Source organism: Trichechus manatus, unplaced genomic scaffold (genome assembly GCF_000243295.1).
Source record: "Trichechus manatus latirostris isolate Lorelei unplaced genomic scaffold, TriManLat1.0 scaffold00010, whole genome shotgun sequence".
NCBI lineage: Eukaryota > Metazoa > Chordata > Mammalia > Sirenia > Trichechidae > Trichechus > Trichechus manatus.
In genome coordinates this window covers 1,696,637-1,717,909 of record NW_004443946.1, presented here as the reverse complement: position 1 = coordinate 1,717,909, position 21,273 = coordinate 1,696,637, and the positions used below count along the sequence as shown (strand labels likewise).

The window sequence follows — 21,273 nt, the reverse complement described above, 5'->3', positions numbered from 1 at the left end:
TATGTTTTCTTTACCTGGTTTCCTCCCCCACAGTGTTGTATTGAAAAATCGTTTGCTTTGCTGGGCTCCCCACCGCCCTCCCCAGCTTTGCATTTGAATCTTGCTTTTGCTTGGAGGTTATATGTAAATCCCATTGCGCCTTCATATAATGATTAAGAAGATTGCTGACTTGTACGAACTCCCTACTTGTAAACCGCTTTAAAAGTAACCTGCCTTCCCGCCCTTGGCAGGCAGTCTTGGCAGCAGGAGCTCTGACTGACTCCTTTTCCTTGTACAACAAAATAAAGGTGCCTTTCCTGTTCTCCCACTTCGGTGTCTCGTTTATTGGTCAATACGAGTCATGCTGAGCAGGAACCTGGGGTTTCCACCCGGTAACACCTTCACACTGGCTGACCAACTAGTAGGTGGGCTGCTGCTTGGGCCAGGGGCACAGACACAATTCATTCCTCAGGCCCAGGGTGGTGGGGCTATATGTATGACTGTGTATGTGGACAGAGGCTCTTCAAAGGGGTTGAGGGCATAGCAGGCATTCTGAGGATGCCTGAGTCCCCAGCTCCCAGAGCATAGATACAGCATGATTAAAATGTGAAGGCAGAGATTACTTGGAGTAATGTGTTGACTTTGTGCACTTTTGACAGGTTTAGCATGTTTCTAAGGAAGCCTTGTGGTTCAACGGTTAAGCTCTCGGCCACTAACCGAAAGGTTGGCGGTTCAAACCTACCCAGCAGCTCCTCAAGAGTAATACCTGGCGATCCGCTCCCGTAAAGATTATAGCCTAGAAAACCCCATGGGGCAGTTCTACTCTGTCACATGGGGTCATTATAAGTTGAAATCGAGTCTATGGTCCCCAACAACAACAAAGTATGTTTCTGACAGTCATAGAGATTTCTTTTACTCTGCAAAGTTGGGGAGCACATATCCCTAGCCCCCCTTAATGCCTTGCTTATGCTCCAGAGGAACACTTCTCCCCTCTTACCACTTGGGTCAGGGAATCAACAACAAGTGTTTAGCGTGCATTTCAAGCTAGGTGTAGATTGGTGACTACGGGGGGAGGACTATGAAGCATTGACAGAAGAGACAGTGAGCACTGTCAAAAATGTAATTAACTCATTAGTGAGGGAATCTGCTGGTTCAAAAGAGGATACAAGAACAAAGATCTGTGCAGCCAGGGAGCAAACAAGAATGCTGAAGTAAGATAAAAACAAACAAACAAACAAACAAAAACCCAAACCTTTGCTGTAGAGTCAATACTGACTCATAGAGACACTACAGGACAGAGTAGAACTGCCCCATAGGGTTTCCAAGGAGCAGCTGGTGGATTTGAACGGCCAACCTTTTGGTTATTGGTTAATGTCCTGCAGGTCAATAAAACCATAACCTTTGAGGTTATTTTTTTCTATCAGATAAAAAATCCTTTGCATCTCTACTGAATAGAATAGTAATTTACATTTTAACAATTTTTTTGCCCAGTATCATCTAATTTTACAGACTTATAAAAGTCTGGTCCCTAAAATAGTAAATTGTAAGTCAAACAAAGTTGCCTTCCCCTATTGTTGTGTGCTCAACAATTCTGACTCGTAGTGACTCTATAAGACAGAGTAGAATTGCCCCATAGGGTTTCCTAGGCTGTAGTCTTTACAGAGAAGATTGCCCGGTCTTTTCTCCCTCACAGTGGCTGGTGGCTGCAAACCACCAACCTTTCCATTAGAAGCTGAGTGCTTAACCTAGAGAGCCAGATAACCCTCAGATGGGCTTATCAGACATTGTTTTAATTTAGCATTGAAATGATTTACAGCCATCGTTTTGCTTTTCCCTCCTAAGTTTTAAATAACTCTTCTTAATAGAAGGGGGAAAACAGAAAAAAACTGCTTGCACGGGCATTACAGAAGGGAAAACAATAGTGAAGGTGGGAGGTAAAATGCACAAAGAACTAGGACACCAGGGTGCTACCTGCCTTTGCTGCTGGTCAGCTGTGTGACATTAAATCTGATCTCACAGAATCTCAAGGTTCTCACCTATCAAATGGGGGCATTGAACTGCACACTTGGTAGGATTTTACCCAGTAAGCAAGGTACGCACGGGCCCAATTGTGCCTTCCCACCAATCTGCAGTGCACAATTTCACGAGTCCCCCACCACATCACAGATGTGGTGAAACCCATGTGAAATTGCTCACCACAGATTAATAAGTAAACACAATTAAGCCCTTGCTTACCTTGCTGAATACAAGCGAGTGCATACTGTTTACTTGTTAATCTGCCCTTGCCTGAAGGTCATTTTCAGAATAAAATCTGCGTCTCCCCCTCCCTCTCATCCTTTGGGCCACATTAATCCTGAGAGGGGGGAGAAAGATGTGGCAGTCTGCTCTTGTAAAGATTTACAGCTTTGGAAACCCTATGGGGCAGTTCTACTGTCTACAGGGACACTGAGTTGGAATCAACCTGACACAGTGGGTAACCTGAGAGAAAGAGGAAGGGGGAAAGAGGTACAGAAGCAATTTGTGCAAACGTTCATGGGCTGGGGGAGGATCCTTGTGACTGCACCAGAAGACAACACCCAATCAAGCATATTTACAATACAAATCATGCTGGTGAGGAGAACAGAAATGGCACTTGGCCTGAAATGAACTCTGTGGTGTTTACAGGCTTCTTTTGACAAGTGCAGGACTTGAGGCCTTGCTTCACCAGGAGGCTGATGGACAGTTCACTCACCAGCATCACACTTCTTTGTCAAAAGTCAAATTGCTCCTTTCTCTCATCCATGCTGGAGTGGCAACTGAGATCTGGCAGATATGTACCTCTGCTCCCCCTGTGGGAACCCACCCGGCTGCTATCTGAGACGGCCCAGCCCAGAGGCTCCTCCCTGCAGGGTGGAGCCGACCGCTACTGGTGGCAGGAAACAGCCAACTCCTCAGAAATCCGCCTTCAGCCCCAAAAGAGGATCTGCTGCCTAGTGGGCTCCGGGCCAGACTCTCCCTAAGGTGACTGTATCAACGAGCCACCCCCTGTTTGGTTAAACACACAACCTGCAGTTTCAGGCAACACTTGCCAGTTGCCATGGGAGTTTTCTGTTTTGTCAGAAACAGGGACATGCTGGATCCTTTGATGCCGGCTGCAGATCGAGGGTGTTGTGCCTCCCCTGTACCACCACAGAAGGATGGTGAGCTTTCCTCCTCCATCCTCACTTTCCTTTTCAAGCTGGCTAACTTTCACTAAGCACTAGGTGTTTTCCACTGGGCTTCAGCCAAGGGTACCCTTTTCCCTGAGAAGTTGTGCAAGGGTTCCAAAATGAGGTGACTGGCATGCCTAGGGTGGCTGTTTCAGGTGTAAGCCCGACTCCCATTTTTATGACTTTTTTTTTCCTGCATTCCTGAGAATGTAACTTTGACTTCTAGTTCATATGCATATGACCTTTGACCTCTGGCTGACTAGAACCAGCAGACTGACTTCTTCCCATTAATTTGCATATGTGTGGAACCAACAGACCCTGGCCCCTGTTAATCGTCTTGTGACCACCTTGCAGCTCCTTTTGCAATTATGTGAGTGCATCCAATCTCCTTAACCCGCATATACTCTGTTAACCACTCCCAACCAAAGCCTGGCTTTGAGATATCTTGCCTCCCATTTTACTGATTGCTAGTCTACCAATCAGAATATTGTAAGCTAAGTTCTTGATTCAACCTTATAACTATGCCTCTGTAACTGCAGCTTTTCGGAGCACTGATTTTCACTTTGTGAGATCCAAGGTGTCCCCAGCTTGAGCTGCCGTTGCTCTCAATAAATCTCTTTACTTTCATTTTAAATAGAGTATGTGTTGTCACTTGATGACAGGGGACAGGATTCTGAGAAAGGTGAGCAGCTGCCCAGGGGCCACTGGAACACACCTTTTCTTCATTTCCAGAGTAGATTCAGAACCACGGAGTGGTGGCCAATCTCTTCCCTCTGGTAGCTTTTGTCGACTCCAAATGGAACCAGACCCCAAAAAGGCTAGGAATGAACTCTCTCCAGTAACTTGGTCCCTGCAGGTGACAAAACTGTTTTGATTCTCCTAGAATCCAGATTTCTCAGTTCATGGAATTGGGGGTGACCCACCCAGGCCATCTGCCCTTAGGTGTCCTTTTGAACCCTGAGCCTTTAAGGAACTGTTTTCCTAAAAGCACCTTCAAGTCAAACAATAGCCTAGTAGGCAGTTTAGCAGAGTTTGTTTTGCCTTAGGCATTGGGCTCTTTTAGAGAATTATCTACGTGCAGCCAGTTTCAAGCAGCAGGAACCCCAGGGTCTGACTGGAAAATGTATGGCACGTCCTTAGTGACTCTATTTCTCCAACACCTGGAACCCTGCACATATTCTCATGCAATCTCCTGAGAAATTAACATGACAATGATCTATATAACCTGGGTTGATGCTGCCCGATTTGAATTGTATCTACTCAGAATAAATATATTCTGTTACACTAATTTTTAGTGTTTCTCTAAGCATTTAGGTTTTTGACACAAGCCTTGGAACAAGAGGAAGCAAGGAGCCAGAGGATCAAGTTGTTTAAAAACCTGCTGAGAGAGTTTAAAACACAACACTGAGCATCAGTCCTACCACTGCTTCTCAACTAGGGTAGAGCAGTGGAATGTGGGGTGAGAAGGAAGGGAGCCCTATTTGCATTTGGGGCAAGACAATTCTTGGCTTAGGCCTGGGCTGCATTGCAGGAACTTTAGCATCACTAGCCACCCCTCCCCCCCATTAAATACCAATCACATCTTCCCATCATTGTGACAACCCAAAATGCCATCACCTATGTCCAAACACCTCTAGAGAGTGAGGGTCCTCCTTAGGTTGAGAACCACTGTTAGATCATTTGCTGAAATGTATTCTAAAATTCATTAGTTTCTTGAGATGTTAAAAGGTGTAATATGAAAAGAATTCCAAGGTTGATCCCCTGCTGGGTTTAGGAAATGTTGGGTTAAAGAACGAGAACAGGAATTTCTTTACTACAGGACTTCTCAGAACCTTTGTATGTTAACATGTGTTTGGAATCACCAACTGACACTGGGATTCTTTCTCTTTGGTATTTCTGTTGTGGGGAACCCACCTTAGATAACTCATTTGCCCCGTATTCTCCTGAGCACTGGGTATTTTTGCATTATCTACAGTGCGGAGCACAGGGATGAGCCCTCAGAAGGGCCTTATGTTTTTATTGAATTGATATGCCTTCAGACCTCTGGCAAACTAGAATGTGTGACGATCCCAGGAAGGAGGCCAAGCCGTCAGGAAACCACTGCAGAGATGACCTCACAAAGAAACCAGTGTGGAGGGGGTTGAGTGCTCTTGGAGCACTCAAGGTGAGGCGTCTTGCTTTTGAGTGGGAGTGGGCAGGCAGGCACCGTTGGCTTGCACGGCTCAGGGAAACTAAAATAGCCTTGTGACTGGAAGAGAGTGTGTGTGGAGGAAATTATTCAAATGCTGACAGATGGATTGGAGGTCTCCTCTCCTGCTGGCTGGCAGCCTTTTTGTGGAAAGCCATGCCTGGGAGATGGGGCACAGCAGCTCTGGTGAGATGCCGGAAATAAAAGCCCAGGCAGATCTGATCGTGGTGAGTCACAGTAAACTGACAGCCATCAGGTGCTCAGGAGGGAGCTGAAGCTAGGAGACTCACTTGAGCGCAAAACACAAAGAGCAGAGTGTTCAGGTCAAAGGATCAGGTTTCTCAAAATGGAAGCCAGAGCTGTGCACACTAAGCCTCAGGCTTTGCTCCAAGGTCAGGGAGACAAAAACCTGCCTATTCCCATCCAGGAGGGTGCCACCCAAACACACCCATTCCTCCCAGGGAATGGGCATGAGGCCAAGGCTGACAGGTATCTGCCGCTTCCTCTGTAGAACTGGGTGAGCAACGCAGTAACTGTCAGGGGCCCAGCCCCACCTCACCCACACCCTCACAGGCTTGTTGACGTGGGTTCTTCTCTCCTCCAGGAGACCTGTGCTAGTGAAATGTCTCTCTAAGTAGTTACAAGTTGTCATTTCTTAAATTTTTCTAGTTTAACTGGCCTGGCCAGTGCCTGAGGCCCTGTGTTCAAGATCACCGCTTTCTTAAAGAGAAAGCTTTCCCACTTCTCCAGGGCTGGTGGGCTCTGGGGGCCCTGCCCTAGCTCTGGACACCCCACAGTAGGTTTTTTTTTTTTTTTTTGGCCTGGGCAATTTTTTTTGGCTCACAGGTCTCAGCCAAGCTTATTAAACAAATGACTAGCTGGATAATTAAAGCCACAAGTCTGGAGGCCTGGGCGGGTCCCTCCTCTGAAATCTTCAGTGGCCTGCTCCATAAGTGAGTGTCCCTGGCCCTCTCCTCAAGAGGAATGCTTTGTGAATTTAAAACTCTTTGTGGTGACCTCCACCTCCTCTCTCAAGGTCACTTCTCCACTTGTCCAGTGCTTCATCCCCCTCTACTCCACTAGCCCTGTCCCCTGTGAGGAAGTAGGAAATCTAACCCAATAGCCACAGCACAGCCCACACCCTCGCCTGGCCCCTGACAGGAACATGACATAAGGTTTCCAACTAAAACCAAAGTTACTCAGTAGAGCTTCCTGCCAGGCAGCTGTGCTGGAGGGCGCAGTGTCCCTCCCTCTGCTCTTTCTGTTTTATGAAACTTCTCTGCTTAAATCACTTGAGAATCTCACCACTTCCTGGGGAGAGTTGACTGATCACTTCAGAGCAGTCAAGGCCATAGCTGAGAACACCCAAGTTTGCTTCAAAGAGTAGTCTTCCCCCCGTCTGAATCTCCTATGATTATTTCTCCCCCATTTTTGAAACAAAATGAAGAGCTGCTTACGTTTACAATGTCCCTACAGGCATTTCTGTGTTTCTACCTTTAATACCTACCACCGGTCTGTCAGTTTGTCGTACTGTGGTGGCTTGGGGGTTGCTATGATGCTGGAAGCTATGCCACTAGTATTTCAAATACCAGCAGGGTTGCCCATGGTGGATAGGTTTCCATGAAGCTTCCAGACTAAGACAGACTAAGAAGAAAGACCTGGAGATCTGCCTCCAAAAATTAGCCAATGAAAACCCTATGCATCACCACAGAATATTGTCTGATATAGTGCCGGAAGATGAGCCCCCTAAGTTGGAAGGCACTCAAAATGCACAGTGGCCCCAACAATGGACTCGAGCATACCGATGATCCTAAAGATGGCGCAGGACAGGGAAATGTTACATTCTGTTGTACTTGGGGTTGCCATGAGTCTGATCCTGCTTGATGGCAACTAACAACAACAATCTGTAATCTAAAGCCTGTGAGCTTCTACGTGAATGTCCCTGACCTCACCGCAACAGGGGTACTTACATGAAGTTAAAACCTCTCCTGGTTTCCACTCTCTGACAGGCCCGGCCCTCCAGCTGCCTCTCTTCTTCCCTCTATCCCATTGTGCCCTTCACTGTGAGGAGACACAGTGAGCCAGGAGCTACAGTTGGAGGGCCTGTGTGATTTTTGCATCTTATTCCAGAATAAATTTGTACTTGTTTTACTTTCTAAAAAAATATTTTTCCGCCCCAAATCTTTGAGGACTTTTGATTCCAGGAAGGATGGGGTCATGTTTAGCCCATGATTCTGTTGCCCCTTGCCATGCTGCTGCGTACGCCAGGATATGAGGGTTCTGGTATAAGAAACAAGAGTCACTTGGATTTGTACTTTTTAGCAAGAATCCTTTTCCACTAAGCTGTAAAACTCTGGAGGGCAAGGACTCTCTGACTTTAAAACTCATGGTCTTGCTATAACGCCTGGAAAAAGTAAGTGTTCTCAGGCAATTACATTTGTTTGATTACTATCATTCCTAAAAAAAAAAAAAAAATAAAGTCAGTCTCTGTTCTGAAGATACTGTACATGCAAGTGATTAGGCTAAACGCATATTGAGAAGTTTCACACACGTCATCTATATCTTGTATCACCAGGAACTCATGTTACCAAACCTCTTGTCTCAGTCACCATCTTATCATCTGTGTTTAGCAGTCTAAGTAAGGCATAGCAGACCAGATGAACCTTTGGAGACTTGCAGACTGACAAGGGGGTTTGAGAAAAAGAAATCCCATGGAGTTCCACACCAAAACGAAAAGTATAAAAATGGTCGTCCTGTGAAGTGGCCCTAAACCTCAAACCATCCTTCTATGTCAATGTCCTCATTGAGCCCCTTAAAGATGCTCAGCGGGGGGCCTGTGTGCTGTGGCTTCGACTTCCTGGCCAGCTGGCCAGGTCCTAGAGAGGCAGAGGAGGAAGTGCTGTGGGTGAGTGAGCTCAGTGAGGCAGATGGAAGCAGCTCAAGGGTGACTGCGGGAAGAAGGCCCAGGACAGAGGAAACGACAGTGTGGACCATCTCCTCTGCAGAGGCGACTTTCTTGTCCTCCTCTCCCCAAACACATACTCCAACTTCAAAGGAAAACACCATGTTCTCACGCCTGCTTTCTTTTTCTCCCGGGGTGAAACATGAGTTACAGACATCGTATTCCTTTTCAGTGTTGAATTACTACTGCTCGAAAAGTCAAAGAAAAAAAGTTGCAGTAAAACTAGATAACCTCAGCGAGCAGAGTGTGAGTTCCTGCCAGTTGCTGATGACTGGTTTTCCAGAAGGGAATGCTGTGCTGGTGAGGCAGCTATTAAGTATGATGACAACCACCAATTTAGTGAAGGGTCAGTGGTCTGTTTACTTACTTAATTTTAAATACTGAAACCCTTTGAGTTAGCCACTGATTCTTCACTTGAAATAATACTGAATAGTAACATTATGGTGACAGAAAGAATTCAACCACTTCCTGGCAAGTAATGAGTATTTCATTTTATTCTACTTTTCTAGAGTTTAGACGTCACTTTGACGTAATCTTTAAGTTGGGTCAACCCAGATCTAAGGAAATTGTACCTAGCGTCACTTGAATTAGCTAATTCTAAGAAGGGGACAGTGATCAGGATCACTTGGGATATACTCTGAGCAGTGGGGCTAAATCTCTGTCCCCCAGGCCATCTATTGCCAGCAAGCCAGGGCACAAGGCCTGGAGGGCTGCATGTTGGTCATAATGGGCCATCTGGAGACCATGGGGGCAGGTATCAGGATTACTATTGAACTTTCCAAGGACTGGGTTTGGTTTTATCCAGAATAGCTCAGCCTGGTGGCAGGAATGAATCCTCTTGGACCAGGCCTCCTTTCACAAACTAGGCTCAAAATTCTCGACCTCAAATCGAGTATTTTCTTGAGCAGTGGGGACTAAGTTGCACCTGACTTGCTCTGGGACCTCGTCCTGAGCATCCTCCTCCCCTTCTAGAATGAGGTCTCTACACATCATGTTACACTTGCATGTAATTTGACCAATCACAATGGCAGGTCCAATGCTTGGCTTGTGGAGGCTTTTTTTTTTTTTTTAAATAAACATACAATTTAAGTGAAAGCAGCTTAATATACAGTGTAGCTATAAGAAAGTCCTTTAGCAATTTATTGCTTCCAAACATGTCACAACCTCCAAGATTTTCCTACATAGAAATACTGGAGTAACTGCTGATCCACTGTGACATGTATCACAAGTAAATTGTTTCTAATATGCTACCAAAGTACCTAAATAATTTATCTTAAAAAAAAGTATATAAATAATTTATCTTAAAAATAAGTTATTGCCCAAGGTTGTCCATGTTATAATGTAGTTCTCTGTTTCTTGGGTTTGAATTTGTCTTCCAGATGGAAAAGGAGATGGTGTTCCGTTTGTATACTGGGTGTCACACTCGAGCCTGAGGATGTCTAGAGAGTGGGCCTTGCAAGTGTCACCTGGGCTATCTGTTATTGGGTGTGAGGAAGGGGCAGATGAGAAGGGGAGGGAAAGTAAGGATGGCTGATCCCTGGTACTGCAGTGGAGCACAATACAGTAACAGAGAAAGTGCACTTCTAGGGCTTTCGAAAGTTCCCTGGGTGACGCAAACCATTTGTGCTCAACTACTAACCTAAAGGTTGGCAGTTCAAACCCACCCATCAGTGGTACAGAAGAAAGACCTGGTGATCTGCTTCCATAAAGATTACAGCCAAGAAAACCCTATAGAGCACAGTTCTACTCTGTAACACATGCGGTCGCCATGGATCAGAATCAATTCAACAACAAAGGTTTGTTTTTTTTTTAGGGCTTTAGAAAGCCAGAGCCTTCATTTCCCCTACAAAAAAGGAAATTACCAAGCATGAGGTTGATTTATACTCTTGGGAATTAAGAACCTCCATTGGGGTTCTGCTTACTTGGAGGTAGAATACTGTATTTTTACTCAAATAACGCATGCGTTACATGTTTTTGCCAACCGCGCAAACCCCATCACTATTTTCACGAGCAAGCTATGACGTGCCTTATATGTGTGAGTACGTTGTTTACATGGACACGTTATTTGTGGGAAAAAATGGTATTAGAGTGTACTCAGACCAGTCCTTAAGGCCCAGGCTCTCTACCCAGTCTTGGACTGTGGCCCAAAGGTGTGATTTGCTTGGTCTGAGGAATTTTTTTTTTAATTGAATGCACTATCATTTTAAAATTGGGAGAATTCATGTAAAATTCGGTTTTCTGACTTCTTTCAAAAACCAGAAGGTCTGACAACATCAGACTCACGTTCACACATGGCAATAATGGTCAGGAACAAGTTGCGGCCATGCCCATTAGCCAAGGCACAGCCTCTGCTGCTCACTGAGCCTCCCGCCAACACACACCTTTGCAGCCCTCCTGCCTACTTCCTGCATGGCAAGTCCTGTAGGCAGTCAGGGCACTGCCCAGCTCTCTCCATGGACCATTCTCCCCATTCTCTCTGCCACTCAGTGGAAGTCCAGAACACACATCTCCTGGATCAAAGTCAGTCTGAGAGCCACAGTCTATACCTGCCTCTGCCTCCGCCTCCGCCTTCTCACAATTACAAATGCCTCCTCCCCTTTTACTAAGCCAAAGAATGTCAGGATTAACCCATAATTGAAACTTCTGAAAGAAGAGCTAAAGGAAGCTTAAGCCTTAGCATTCCACAGCTTCCCATTAAAACGGGAACTTTTTGTAACTCTGGGACAGCTGGAAATGCATGACTGAATTCAAAAGCTCATGGGAAGGGTGCAGGCCTCAAGGATACAAGGCAGGCCATGTCGGGATTCTTAATCTGCTCTTCAGACCCAGGGCAGGTGTATCTGGTATTTCCAACCACAGCACAATGACTAGAAGGCCCTAGACCTGCAAGAACAAGTTAGAGGGTGGTCGCAGCCAGGGCCATGACACTGCTGACCCCAGGGAGTCACAAGAAATATGCTCCAAATCCAAGCAGTCCAAGAAACAGACAGGCCTCAGAGCTCGAGCATACACAGCTCCTTCCCACCACACTGGCCAGATGCTCTGCTGCGTTTGTCGGCCCCTGGGGATTACACACCCACGCTCTCATGGAGTCTAACGTTGACTGTGAGGGGTGCCACTTCCTTTGAACTGAGCAGTGGAAGGTACTAAAAGGGGCTTTGGAGACACCCAAGGGAGCATCTGCTCCAGGGTTCCCAATGCTGGCTGCTCTTCAGAAACACCTAGGACATTTTCAAAATACAAATTTCCGGCTCCCTCCCCTCCCCATCCAACATGCAGTCACGCAGTCAGGTTTGGCAACCACTGATGTAGTCCCAACCCTTTATTTCCTTGGTTCCTGAAGGACAGTATTAGATGAAGTAAGTTTTCCAAGGTCACATAGACAGTTTGGCAGGACTGGGATTAGAGTGCAGGTCTCTTGACTATAATCCTGGGCTTTCCCTACAACAGGGTGCCTCCTTGATGTGCCCATAATCAGAGCTGCCAGATTACCTTAGAGAATTTGGAAGTGGATGGGGGTGGTGGTGGCAGAAGGCATAGAAAGCAAACTCAGATAGTTTTCCCAATATTCATTTCCAGCATGGTTCATAACTCAGATGCCCTAGTCTGAATCCTTCTGGGCAAGAGATTCTGCTTCTAGCTCTATAATTACCACAGTTTCATTTGTCCTTTGAGAAGTGGAGAAGAGTATTAAGCTTGTGCATGTAGATTTCTCTGTGCCTCAGTTTACCTTTATTTAAAATTGAGAGAATGGATGGCACCGTTATGTGTGCTTCTTGGGGATATGAGGACCTACCAAATGAGCATAAAAAGGATCATGTTGTGATCCTTCTTAGGCAGGAAAAAGAGCTTTTTATACCCATATGGAGGTAATGTTAAAGTTAGGAGGTTCTTGCCACACATATTAATAATCCTGACGTAAAAATACCATTGTGAGTCCTCTGGCTACCCACTATGCTGTCCAGAAAAGGCTGCCTGTCTTCTGGTTTCTGGAGAGCTGGTATGTGCTGGCCTTAACCAGAGCTGTTAATTTTTAAAGTCATCTGAGCTGCTTCCAGCCCATCATTAACCAAATGGTTCAGGTAGGACTTGTGCAGCCAGTGAATCTCATCTGCCCATGAATCTAGTCTTGTGAGGCAGTGTGTGATATTAGAGCAAAAGTTAGACATCAACAAGGGAAATAAGTCATCATTTCCGAGAACAGTAATGTATGGCTGTTATTATCTCTTGTAACAAATCCCATATTGCTCTCTGTGATTGAGAGAGGCCCCACAGTGTTGTATTCTTTACCTGGCTTCCTCCCCTACGTGTTGCATTGAAAAATCATTTCCTTTGCTGCCCCCCCACCCCCGCCCTCAGCTTTGCATTTGAATCCTGCTTTTGCTTGGAGGTTATATGTAAACCCCTTTGCACCTGTGTGGTATGATTAAGAATGTTGCTGATATAACTTGTATGAACTCGCTACTTGTAAACCCCTTTAAAAGTAAATTGCCTGCTCAGCCTTGGCTAGCAGTCTTGCCAGCAGCAGCTCCGACTGATTCCATTTCCTTGTACAATGAAATAAATGCGCCTTTCCTGTTCTCCCACCTCGGTCTCTCATTTATTGGCCAATACGAGTCATGCTGAGTAAGAACCTGGGGTTTTCACCTGGTAACAGGATCCTACAGAGCAGGGCCTCTCCAACTTTCCTGTGCATTCGAGTATCCTGGGGAACTTGTTAAAAAGCAGATTCCCATGCCCTAGGCCTGGGCTGCCCTGGGATTCGGCGTTTCTAACGAGCATCTAGGTGATGACAAAACTGCTGGTCCAGGGACAGCACTTTGAGTGAAGCGTGCCAGCCCTCAGGACATCCAGGCAGTCTGCGCCTTAGTTATTTCCCTTTGCTGGCCTCTAGGCTGGACTGAGTCTCACAAGACAGTTCTGCAGTCATTTGCTGCTTCCATCCTGGGCCTGTTTCTTACCGACCCAGTCAAGTCTGAAGATCAGCACCATCGGTTACTCTATAAGGATCACCCTACCGTCCTCAACTTCACGGTATTTATTGAGCACCTACTTTGTGAGAAGTACAACCCAAAGTGTTAAGGCTGTTCATTATCTCCTGAAGCAAGAGAATAAAACATACAGGAGAAGTTAGACAAGGGTTCAAAATAGTACGTAATCAAGAAGCAAATGCACAAAACATGGAAACATCTCTTTCACTCAGTAGCAAAATATTTCCTGAGGATGATCTTAAAAAGAGCCCAGTTTTGAAGGACTAAACAAGATTTAAAAATTAAATAATAATAATAATGATAAAGAGCTAGCACTGAGTTGCCACTATATGCGAGGCATTGTACACAGCGTTCTAATGCTTTATCTCATTTAATCCTCACTACAGCCCTATAAATAAAGCACTGTAAGTATTTCCATTTTACTGATGTGGAAAATGAGGATCAGAGAAGTTAAGGAACTTGTTCAAGATCATGCAGTTATGTGTTAAGTGACAGAGCCAGGATTCAAGCCCACAGAATCCAGGCTCTAAGGGCGAAGCTCTGATAAAAAGGGTTGATGACGGGTCACTGTCGTCATGAGCTGACCTTTCACTTAGCATTGCCCAGTACTTCCTAGTGGAATGTTACACCCTGATGCATCACAGGCCGAGGACAATGTGGGTGGACTCTGTTTGTTGGGAGGTTAACAGCTCTGCCAGTTCAGGGACTGCCTGATCCAGCCTGACCAAATTAGTTGTAAAAAGAGAGCAAGTAATGGGCGTGACATAATTTGACATGTACATTGTTAACTGAACCCTGTGGGAGATGATTTTAAATAGAGACAAATACCACACTGTGAATTATTTGGGTTATGAAGCTCAAGTCTCTGACTCTTGCAGTAAAAAAGAATTGTGTCATGAAAAGCTGAAAACTGACAAGAAGCTGTTCCAGAGTCAGAAGAGCAGCAGGCTTACTTACCTGGGGAAGATTCTTCCTGGAAATTTCAGGAATTTCACTCACATCTCCTTGGATGTTGCCCCCAAAGCACTCCCAAAGCCCAAATTAAGAACCACTAACTCTATCCATTCTCCCCCCAGAGACTTCCTAATCGCAGAGAACTGGAACCCCAATTGCAAAGCCAGCCCTGGTAAAATAGAAAAACGGGCATAGCCTGAAGCCCCCATAACCACTTCCCATCCCCATCTCTCTTTCTGAAGTTCACAGAACCAACAACATACCCAGCGTCTTCGCTGAGCGAGCCACCCAGGTACACTCTCTCTGGGCATCATCCTATGCCCAACTCCTAGTCTTGGTCGCTTACCACTGTCAAAATTTACCTGTCCTACTTCCCAATCCCTCATACTTGCTTTCTGATCTTTATAGGGAATATATGTGCCCCATGTGCTAGTGCCACTGATCTTAATCACTTAATATATGTTCTTCCTCTCAGGCAAGACCTGCAGAGTATAGAACACATAACAAGCACCCAAGAAATGTTTAATGTTGAATTAATGAATGAAAGTAACAGCAGCAAAGGCTCTCTGGAAATCCCGTGGCTTACCCCGAAGTCTAATATTGGATATCAGGCTAGTAATAGAGGCTTGGTAGCTCAACGGTTAAGTGCTCAGCTGCTAACTGAAAGAAAGGTCGGTGGTTCAGGTCAGCAGTTGAGGTCGAAGGTTCAAACCCACCAGCTGCTCCAAGGGAGAAAAGACCTGGCGATTTGCTCACATAAAGATTACAGCCTAGGAAACCCGATGGGATGGTTCTACTCTGTCTGTAGGGTCACTATGAGTTGGAATCAACTACATGGCACACAACAACAACAGCAGTTTTAAAAAAAAGAAAGGGCTTTTGTTCCCAAACTTCTTCTTTGTCGTTGGGAGCAGAAGACCTTCCTCTTTTTTAAAACTGCTGTTGTTGCTGTGTGCCATCGAGTCAATTCTCACTGACAGCAACTCTCTGTGACAGAGCAGAACTGCCCCATAGGGTTTTCAAGGAGCAGCTGATGGATTCGAACCGGCAAGCTTTTAGTTAACAGCCGAACTCTTAACCACTGCGTCACCAGAGCTCCAAAGGTTTAAGACCTTTGGATAACACTAACTGATGGGGATGGACAGGAGAGATATAGGACATGTGTGTTGGTGGCCTCGCCACATGCATCTCGTCTTTTCCTCTTCCTAGTAGGGACCCATGCTTCCCAGCCATGCAGTTGGGAGGGAGGGATTGACCTAGTCCCCATTCCCTGGATGGACCTCGGTAGGCTCAACTCAACCAGTGGGCCCTATTGTCAGTCTTAGCCACAGAGATTGGTTTGGGGATGGTCATCCAGGCCAGGACAATGAGATGCAAGGAGGTTTTGCCAGGGGCTTCTTATAAAGAAGTTTCTTCTCTCTAGCTATACATGAATGTACACGTAACGCCGGCAGCCATCTTGTGATCACCAGGTGAGACAACCTGAGAATGAAGCCAGTTCCATGGGAGACTAGGAAGAGATAGAAAGATAATGGGTCCCAGTGACATGTCCCACCTTATCTGAAGCCCATCTGACCCCTCAATTATGTGAGAGAATAAATTCCCTTTTTGTTTAAGCCAAATGAACACATAACGTGGTTACTGCTGCCCAAGCCCTTTGATTCCCTTTTATGACTGAACTCAGAGACTATCTTTTTGACATTTTGAATCACCTTTGTCAGCACAGTGTATTAAACACACCAAAAAACAAACCAAAAAACCCTTTTTCACTCTTCAGCCAAAGCCTTCCCAAGACCTCTAGGATCCTGATGTCCCAGGTGAACAAAGAAACAACAGTGATTTCAATAAGACAGAAGTTTACTTCTCTTTCATATAAAAGAAGGCTGGATTATGGCTGCTATTAGAGGTACACTGTTGTCAAGATTCCAGGCTTCTTCTATCTTTTTACTTTGCCATTCTTAGTATATGGTTCCATCTTCAAGGTTACTTCATGGTCCAATGTGGCAGCTACAGCTACAGGCATCACATATCTTTCTGTTCCAGGAAGGAACTGGAAGAAAGGATACCAGAAAAAAAGGAGTTTGGCAGTAGTCTATGACCTCTTAAGAATCTTGTCTTCACAGAAGACTCACCTAACAACTTCTGCTTATATCTCACTGGCTATCCCAGTTGCAAAAGTGGCTGGGAAATTTCAGCTGGGCACATTGCCACTCAGATTAACATTTGGGTTGTGTTACTCAGGAAAGAGGGAGTGTGGATACTGGGTAGGCAACTAGCAGTTTCTGCCACACCCTACTTAGCAAATAAGTCCAGCTTCTGTGTTCAGTTCTGCTGCTTGGCACCTGCTCCTCCAAGACCCCTTGCTTCAAGCCACAATTACTTTCTCCACAGACGCTTAGCCTCCGAAGTTGGTCCCTGTGGATCTCCTGACCAGCGTCCTCTGACTTATCCAGTTGAGAAGCATCCATTGAGCACTTACTGTCTTTTATTAGACTACACTATTCATTTATTAGAATCCCGGCTTCAATTTAATTCACCAAAAACCAAACCAAATCTGTTGCCTTCCAGTTGATTCCGACAGCACACCTAAACTTCTTCTCTCGCATGCTCCAGTCAGTCGCCATTCACACTCACCCATCTTTGTTCTCAAGTGTTTCCCTAGAACTATTTTGGCCCAAGCTGTTCCTTCCAACACAAGACTGCTCTTCAACAGTCAGTTTCTAACTTCTTTCAGGCCTTAGTGTCCTCAGTCAGCTGGATAAGGGACAGGTAGCCCAGAGCAAAAAGGAGTAAGTACTATGTTTGGTAAGAGCTGCTGAGTGGGGGTTGGTCTTCTCCAAATCTTCAAAGATGATGGTATGATTTTGGCTAGGGGTAGGTGACTAGGTGAGGCCAGGGCAATGATTCCTTTTTCAGTCTTCCCAAGGCTTTCTGGCCCCTTATTGTACATTTCAGAGTCACTGGGAGGGTGCAAACACCACATTTGGCTGTTAACCAAAAGATTGGTGGTTTGAGTTCACCCAGAGGCACCTTGGCAAAAAGGCCTGGTGATCTACTTCTGAAAAATCAGTCACTAAAAACTCTTTGGAGCACAGTTCTACTGTGACACATATGGATGGGGTTCGCCATGAGTCAGAGTTGACTCCACGGCAACTAGATTGTACATCTCAGGCCCCACAGGCAGCATTGCAGGCCTCCCTTGCAATGAACGGCACAAACAAGGCATAATCAAACAGTAATTATAAAGTGAATTATTGCCTTGCTAGAGAAATAACGTCTGCTCTTCCCCACCTCACCTGTGCAAAAGCAGAAGAAATGAGGAAAATAAAATTTTCAGTGTTAGGCTGATAATGCTAACAAAGCTTGTAACCTTGAATCTTCATGTAAAGAATACCTTTTAGAAGTACCTAGTTCTTTCATTCTTGAATTTTCCCATTTTGATTTTAATTATAGCTCGAAAGCTATTGTAACTCATAATTTTACATTCTATTCTGTCTTTTCGAATAGAAACATCATGAGGCAGATGTGAACAATGATCACTCAATTGTGAATTTGTTTCTTTGTTTTTGTTAAAGTCTTCAGGGGAACAGCTAAATTATGCTTTAAATCTCGAGACCTGATGCTGTAGGTTTAACCAAGAGGACTTGACTTTGGATGTAAGTTTTGTTAACTGATCTACTCATGCCTTTTGCAAGAGATACCCATATATTTTTAAACCAACTGATTGCAATAATGCATATTTGGGGGCCAGAGGCATTCATCATTTTGATGGCTAGATGATGAACCATGAAAAGGTTTGAGACCTGAGACTGTTACTATATTGAGAGAGCAGGTAAAGAAAATCCAAAGGAAGGTGCTGGCATATGTCCTCTCTGCTTTTTAATTTCCAAAAACAGATGGTCACATCACAGTTCCAAACATCCCCCATACAGTATTTGGATTAAACAACAGGCAGAATAAACTAAAAAGAGGTGCATTTTGCTGATAAGCCAATCTGTACACAGATGTCACACCACTGTCAATATGACAGGGTCCCTGAGTAAAAGCATTCTGGGAATGACACTGCTCCCCTGGGAAGCACAGTCAGCAATATCCAAGGATGTTGGGGGAACTGGGTAAATATCAGAAGATCTGTCTTTTTGGAGCCTGAAGGCTCTAACAAGAGTAGACACTGAAATAGCCATCTCAGAAAAGTCACTGCTTTACCCAGGAATGGCATCTTCCTCTGCCTTTGGGTAGAAGGCAGGGCAGGCCTTTGGCAGCCCTACAGCCTGGGCTTCTCTCCAGGGCTACAGCACTTCTATGGGCAGTTCAGCAATGTGACCCTGGCAATGAAGAAACCCTGGACAAGGCCTCTGAGGCTGGGGAGCTTGACAGATACCTCCCCCACAAGAAATTCACTGTCCTTGGAGACACTGTCCTTGCCTTGACTTTAAGAGCCTCCCTTTGTTTTCTGTCACGGTCTACCACAGCCTGCTTCTATCTCCCCTTTCTACTGTAGCATTTTGCTCAGAGGACTCTGAGCCATGAAGCTGGGGGGACTTGTGTATTGTTAGGGGCATTCTCTAAGTTGCGCCCTCCCCCCCCACCAATTTAAAGATGAGTAGGTATTGGTAGTAGCCACTCATCAGCAGAAACACCTCCCCACTTCTTGTCTGGCTGCCTCAGTCAGGCGCCTTTCATATTTGTGGCACCTCGGAACGTCCTTCCACGCCTCATCTGGCACCCCTTTGGACTTGTGCCAGGGAACAAGCACCTCCCTTTGCCCCTCCTTGCTACGCCTCTGTGTATCATTTTACACAAAGAGCATAGGTCGTGCACACCTAGCTGTGTGATGCTGGGCAAGTTAACTGTGCCATAGTTCCCACAACTATGAAATGTGGATTATAATAGCAGTCACCTTATAGTACTGTTAATGAGCATTAAATGAAATCCCACTCGTAAAGCACTGAAGAACAGTGCCCGGCTCAGAGTAAAATAAAAACCAAACCCATTGCCATCAAGTGATTCCAAGTCATAGTGACCCTATAAGACAGAGTAGAACTTCCCCATAGCGTTTCTAAGGAGCAGCTGGTGGATTTAAACTGCTGACTTTTTGATTAGCGGCTGAGCTTTTAACTGCTGCACCACCAGGGCTCCAGCCCAGAGTCTGAGCTCCATAAATGTTAGCCATTGCTAAAAGTAACACTTTCTCCATGGATTTCCACTTTGCTGTAACACACATTCACTTCTCCAAACACAGCACAAAGATGATAAGAAGGTGAAGTGTTTCACTTGGTCTTGGAATCCTTTAACGCTTCTAGTAGTTCTTGAGATATCAAAAGATACTTGTGTATATCTATAGATTCTTTTAATTATACAATGTCTATGCTGATTTGGTTAAGTTTTAATCTCATGATAGAAGACTAAATAGAATTTGTTCAACTATTAGCACTCTGAACTGTTAGCATGCAGGCTTCAGGAACATGTGGATAAAATGTAACTAAGGTTATCTTAAGGAACATTGGTGGCGCAGTGATTGAGCACTTGGCTGCTAACCGAAAGGCTGGTGGTTTGAACCTATCAGCCGCTCCACAGGAGAAAGATGTGGCAGTCCACTTCTGTAAAGATATGCAGCCTTGGAAACACTATGGGGCAGTTCTGCTTTGTCCTATAGGGTCACTAGGAGTCGGAATCTACTCGACAGTAATGGGTTTTTTATGGGAATGTTATCTTGGTCCAAATTCCTTTTTTGTGACCAACTGTTGTCTCAATGAAACTTTGCAGGCTTTTTCTTTTTTTTTAGTTTAGCAGAGAGTAAAATAACCACATCCAGGCTTTCTCACACAGAGATAGATTGATGCCAAATTAGGTCTGTGGAGGCCTCATTTTGGCTTCTCTGGTCATTGTGCAGAACATACTTTCAAGCACGTAGAAGATAGTCCGTTAGCTCTTGGCAAGGAGAATTAAGTTTTCAAAGCTCCTCTCTCTAACAAGCCTCCCCTTTCTCAAACACAGAACCTTGCTGAAGGGGAGAGTCTGTCCTCCATTTATGCAGAAGAGGGACAAATTCCATGTGCAATTGCCCTGCTACAGCCCTGGCAATCATCACCTGCACCACGGCCCAGATTTGGATCAGTCATTAAGTTCCGAGTGCACCACCCAGATGAAAATCACTCCCCCCCTTCGAGGAGAGCAGCATTTTTTTTTTTTTTTTTTTCAAAATCACATTGTAATGACTTCGAAAAGTAATCTGCAAACTTCTCTGCCTCTGGGGAAGGCATGTCCATTCACATCCAAAATTTTCCCTCACTGCCTTATGTGTAGCTTTTACTGAGCTTCTGAGCGTTCACAGGGCAGCTGAAGTGGAAATAGAGAAGTTTTGCCCCTCTCTCCTACAGCAGGAGCCTGGTGGTGCAGTGGTTAGGAGCTTGGCTGCTACCAAAAGGTTGGAGATTCAAACCCGCCAGCAGCTACTCTGCAGGTGTCTGTTTTCGTAAGGTTTACAGCCTTGGAAACCCTATGGGACAGTTCTAGTCTGTCCTATAGGGTCACTATGATTCGGAACCGACTCAACTAGGCAACAAATTTGGTTTTTGTGTTTGTTTGTTACAGTAGAAATATAAACTATAATGATGTGGGCTAAGCCAAGATTCTCAACGGAATCCTTAGATGGGATTCCCGGGAGGAAAGCCAACAGATTTCTTTTACAGTACCTGACTGCCATTGGATGTAGCCTCCTAGACCTAGATGTGCTCTCTGAGCACAGCCTCTTTCATGTAGGGAAGTGAACACTGTGGTGAAGAGTGCTGAGGCGCTGAGGATCAATACTCACCGGCAACCAGCATTTTGGAGCAGGGTTACTATGGTAACATTGTCAGCCCCAAATGACTGTCATGAGGTGAAAGAATTCCTTAAAATAAATGAAATGAGAAAAGCTATATTTATAAACTTCTTACCAAATCAGGGCTTCAAACCAGTTCTTCCTGGTTCAATCATGGCCAAGGTAGCAAAACCGGAACACACTTAAAG

The 21,273-nt window shown here is 45.2% G+C and overlaps 1 pseudogene; it reads left to right on the top strand.

Moving 5' to 3' along the window:
* The first annotated feature begins 340 nt into the window (after positions 1 to 340).
* LOC105757031 (uncharacterized) lies at positions 341 to 4,568 on the top strand (annotated as a pseudogene).
* The last annotated feature ends 16,705 nt before the right edge of the window (positions 4,569 to 21,273 follow it).